Source organism: Cupressus sempervirens, chromosome 8 (assembly GCF_028749045.1).
Source record: "Cupressus sempervirens isolate cs-2001-9-10 chromosome 8, ASM2874904v1, whole genome shotgun sequence".
Taxonomy (NCBI): Eukaryota; Viridiplantae; Streptophyta; class Pinopsida; order Cupressales; family Cupressaceae; genus Cupressus; species Cupressus sempervirens.
Window position 1 is genome coordinate 623895120 of NC_143125.1, and position 6000 is coordinate 623901119.

Sequence of the window (6000 nt, forward strand, 5' to 3'; positions counted from 1 at the left end):
CAAAGGGATTTTGTAATTTCATAGTGTTAACCAAGCTTCTATTGGTTAACATAGGAAATTGCTTCAGAATCAATTTCTACCTAGTTGGGTCAGCTACCAAAGGATTTTCTTATTTTGGCATGTAAAGCTTAATTATTTTACCTATTGATTCTAGCCAACTATGGTAATGAATATTGGTTATTCTAATTTGTATTTGAGCTGACTTGAAAATTTGGAAGGTATAAGTAAAAGTTCAAGTTGTGATTTCAAAGTGTGTGGTATGCAAGTTGAATGAGTTGAAAGAGATAAAGAGAAAGGACGTGAACTTGAATGATAAGCAGGTATCCTTATGGAGCAGAAAAGTGTTATTTGATGAGGAAGAATCAAGTATAAAGCCAGAACATAGATCTATAATTAGCAATTCAATTCCATCACAATTAGGTCATTTCATTGTTACTCTCTAACCATTGTAGCAATGATCTAAAATCTCTTAACAAATTTGGTTTAATAGCCATTTGTAAATCCTCTAACAAGGTGGAAATTCTATTGAATTGTTTCAATGCATCTTACAAGGCCACTCCTAATAGGGTGATTAAATCTTTTAATAGGGTCACACCTAATACTGTGTTTTGTAACCTTTAACAAGGTTGGCTCCTAACAAGGCTCACTTCAGAAGAGTGAAAAATAGTAACTAGCTACATTTGGTGGTTTTTTCCAAATTGGGTTTCAACATTAAATCATGTTGTTTTATGTATTCATGTTATTTCTTTCATGCTTGCATGTAAATTATTGATAATATCTTAAGATTTGCTAAGCAATACACACTCTACATTTATCGAGTATCAACAATAATTAGTTTTATTAGTTTGAATTTTATTTGACATCTAAGGAATCTAGGATTTATTTTAGTAGTAACTAATTCACCCCTCCCCTCTTAGTTACTCCTCTTACATTTCCAAGAATTGGTATCAGAGCTTTTGGTGCTTGCAAAGAAGGTTTCAAGGAAATAAGCTAAAGATCAGGATGTCTTACAAAAGAGAGATTTGAAATTTAAACAAAGACAACTTTGCAGCATGGTAAGGACTCATGAGGCTTCATCTAGCTACCATTAGTGACTTCGGATGCAAATACCTTGATGAAGAATATAAAAATCCCACTTGAACATTTTTATTTGAAGATATTATTGAGAAGAAGAACCATAATATCATGATGATTGATATTGCATCTGCTCTTAGTTGTGCTGAATTTGATGAGGTCAAAGACTGTAAAATTTCTTTTGATATGTGGAACAAACAGAAAGAAATCTTTGGAGGAGATGACAATGTAAGGAGAGCCAAGGAAAGCCTTAGATGATTATTTGATCAAATTAGAATGAGAGAAGATGAAAACGTTGCAAAATATGTGGAAAGAATCAAGGCTAGTGTTAGTGTAATCAGAGCGTCTAGAGGAGAAATTGAAGAAGAAACTGTTGTAAGTAAAATACTTAGAACTTTTTTTTCCATCTATGTAATCATAGTGTCTACGATTCAAGAAAAGAGATGTGATCCAAATAACAAGATAGGCTTGGATGCACTAGTAGGAAGATTGATAACTTTTAAACTAGACAACTTTGATAACTATGTTCCTACTTCCAAGAATATTAAATCTGCATTTGAAGCTAAACTCTCACTCAAGGAAATGGGCAAGAAAATAAAACATAATTGATCAGGAAGTGAGGAAGAAACTAAAGAAAGTTTTGATAGTGATCTTGAAATTGTTGAAGCTCTACTTACAAAGAAATATTCCAGGAGTAGAGGAAAGTACAAAAGTAAAATTCCTTTAATCTGTTTCTCTTGTGAAGAAATTGGTCATATTGCTACTAAGTATCTAGAAAAAGAAGGCAAGGAAGAGAAGAAAAACCACAAGTACAAAAGCGAGAAGGAATTCAAAGGTCACAAATCCTACAAAGACAAAGGTAAGAAAACTTTTTTTATGGCTAAAGATTATGATAACAGTGAAGATGAAATAGTGTATATTGTTGTAAAAGATGAATCTGATGATGAAGGAGATAAGATGGCACTTGTCTCTCATGTTACCAAAAATGACACATGGATCATAGATAGTGGATATTCCCACTACATGACTGGAGATAAAACTAAGTTTGGACATTTTGAACACTATGATGGAGGTAGTGTAAGGTTTGGAAATAATGAACCTTTTTGCATAAAAGGAAATGGTCGTATCTCATTAACCAATGAACTTGTATCTAACAATTCCTATTGGGTTGAAGGACTAAAACATAATTTACTAAGTGTGGCACAACTGAACAACATTGGATTCAAGGTAGAGTTCATGAATGGCAAGGAAATATTACTAGATAACCAAGGAAATCTAATTGGATCAAGTAGGCAAACAAAAGGTAACCTATTTTATCTTGATTTTGGTTATTGTTCATGCTTTATTGCTCAAGTAGAAGAAAGTTGGCTATGGTACAGAAGACTATGCAATGTAAACTTTGATAATATGGTCAAGATAAGAAAACTCAGAAGAGTAAGAGGTATTCCTAGTTTGAAGAAACCTGATGTTGGATTATGCAAAATTTGCCAAATTGGTAAAATGGGAAAGACTAGTTTTAAGAGCAAAAACTATCAGTCAGAAGATGTCTTGGAAATTGTGCATACTAATTTGTGTGGACCCATTGGAATAGAAACTTGTAGTGGAGAAAAAAAATTATTCTTTTTGTTGATGATTATTCTAGAATGATGATTTTTATGTATCTGAAAGAAAAATTAGAAGCTTTTGAGAAATTCAAATGGTATCTAGCTAGAGTAGAAAAAGAAACTGGAAAAAGATTGAAATGGCTAAGATCAAATAGAGGTGGTGAATTCATTTCAAATGAATTCAAAAATTTCTACATTGAAAGAGGAATCAAAAGACAAGTATCGGCCCCTGGTATTCTTGAGAAAAATAAAATAGCTGAAAGAAGAAACAGATCCACCATGGGTTGTGCAAGAACACTAATGATTGAGAAGAATGTTACCATCAAATACTGGAACGATGCTATCATCATTGCAGTTCATACTTTGAAATGAGTTTAGTTGAAGAAGGAAACAAAACTTCCTATGAACTATGGTATGGCTACAAACCCAATGTAAGTTACTTTAAAGTATTTGGTAGCAAATATTATATCTTGAAAGAATCTAGAAATGGAAATTTTGATCTAAAAGGTGGTGAAGGTATATTTCTATGATATTTCTGTAGAAGTAAAGCATACAAATGTCTAAATTTTTCCACTCATAAAATCATAGAAAGTGCACATGTGAGAATTTATGAGTTTGCAGAAAAGAGTGAAGAAGAAAGCAAAAAGGAGCCAAAAGATTATAGAAGATTTGTCTACTATGAATGTGATACACTGCCAAACACATTTGACAAAAAGGAGACTTCATTTCTCAAGCTCTCCAAGTCTTCAATAGTTACTAAGTTGTAGGAAGTGCAAACCAAGTCAGAGTCACATTTAGAGGCTACCGAGTTAGTGCATACTGCATGTGAAGAACCTGAGCCCTAGATAGAAGGATCTATGCTTGAAGTTGAGATTCAAAATGAAGACAGTATAATTCATTCAAAAGTCAAAGAACTTATATTGGCTAAATATGTTAGAAGGCATCATGCACCTAATCAGATCATTGGAGATAAATTAGATGGAACAATGACAAGAAGCAAACTAAAAGGTACATGCTTACTTGCTGAATTTGAACCTAGAAGTGTTAAAGATGAACTGGAAAATGAAAGTTGGATTGAGGCTATGATGAAGAAATAGAAGAAATAGAAAAGAATAAAACTTGGACTCTTGTACTTGGGCCCAAAGATAAAAATGTGATTGCTATAAAATGGGTATTCAAAAATAAGCTGAATGAAGATGGAAAAGTGTCATGAAACAAAGGAAGATTGGTATGTAAAGGCTATTCTCAAGAAGAAGGTATTGATTATGGTGAAACTTTTTCCCTTGTTGCAAGATTAGAAGGTTTTAGGACTTTACTGGCTTATGCAACTCACAAAGGATTCAAAGTATATCAGATGGATGTTAAATATGTATTCTTAAATGGAATTCTTGATGAAGAGGTCTAAGTTGAACAACCAGAAGGTTTTTTTGATCCTAACAAAAGGGACATGGTCTACAAATTACACAAGGCCTTATATAGTCTAAAACAAGCTCCTAGAGCCTAGTATGAAAGATTACATAACTATTTGATACAGATTGGTTTTTAAAGAATAAATGATAATAGTAGCATGTATATCAAGGAAGGACCATATAAGAAGATTGTGTTGGCAGAAATATTTGTGGATGATACTCTATTCATAGGAAATGATGACTTATGCAAAGAATTTTCAAAGCAAATAAAAAAAGAATTTGAGATATCCATGTTTGGCAAAATAAAATTCTTTGTTGGATTACAAATAGAGAAAAACAAGAATGGTATCTATATCACTCAATCTAAGTACATCAAAGAGATACTCAAGAAATTTGGAATGGAAGATTCAAAACTAGTTGGAACTCCCTTGTGTACTTTACGTAAGCTTACCAAATATGATGAATCATAAGAAGTAGATTAGACCTTATACAAATCAATGATTGGGAAATTACAATATGTAGTATATACAAGGCCTAATATTGCCCTAGTAGTTGGGATAGTAACAAGATTCTCAATAAAACCTACAAAAAACCAAATGATGGCAATAAAAAGAATCTTGAGATATCTGAAAGGTACTAAAGTCTATGGTTTATGGTACAAACTTAGAGGAAACCTTGACCTAAAAGTACTTACTGATGTTGATTGGGAAGGAAATCTTGACGATAGAAAAAGCACTAGTGCTGGAGCATTCTTTCTTGCTAAAATGCTGGTATCTTGGACAAGCAAGAAGTAAAATTGCACATCTCAATAAAAAACAAAATCAAAATATGTGGCTATAGTAGTAAATTTCTCTAATGCTGTTTGGTTCAAATAGTTATTGGAAGGAATGAAGGTTGAAATCAAAGAGCCAATTGTCATGTATTGTGACAACACCAGTGCAATCAAAATATCAAAGAATCTAGTGATGCATTCCAAAACAAAGCACATTGCTATAAAATATCATGTTGTAAGAGAATTAGTATAAGACAAAGAAATCAAATTGGAATATGTGCATACAAAAGAACAAATTGTAGATATATTCACCAATCCATTACCTAAGGATGCATTTTTGTATCTAAGAGGTAAGCTAGGGGTCATTCCCCTATTTGAGGCTCACTAAATAAAGTTGATGCATCAATAGGAACTACATTGAAGATTAATTAGTTGATTCAGTATTGACAAGTACATACTACAGATGAATCTATACTCAAGGTACATTGATACTAATCAAAATTATCTTTGGCATGTGTTGTCAAAGAGGAAGAAGTTTACTGTCATATTTTTTTTGAAATTTTGTAGAGGGAGAAGTTAAGTAGTTCCTTCACAAAGGGAGAATAATATAGGAGATTTTTTTTGTGTAAAATCAAAAAGGGAAAAGCTTTTTGATAGAGGGAGTCTTGTTCTCAAAAATTCATTGTGCTATGACATGTGTTACCATCAATGCAAAAGAGGGAGATTGTTGGATACAATTGATTAATTTTGTGTTATCTTTGATGTTATACAAATGTCATATTAGTTGAATTTCAATGCATGCTAAGCTCACTTGGTCAATGAAGATATTTTTCCTATTCTACTGAGTGTTCCTAAGTTCACTCTGTAGAAAAGGTAGTATCTATTGAGCTCACTCAAGCATCGAAGGAAGTTATGCAGAAAAGAGTGTTGTCTAAGCTCACTTGATTAATGGAGGGAAATTTGAACAAAGTTAGTATTAATAAAGTTAACTTGGTTACCAAAGGGATTTTGTAAGTTTGTAGTGTTAACCAAGCTTTCATTGGTTAAAATAGGAAACTGCTTCAGAATTAGTTTCTACCGAGCTAGGTTGGCTACCAAAGAATTTTCTTATTTTGTTATGTAACGCTTAATTATTTTACCT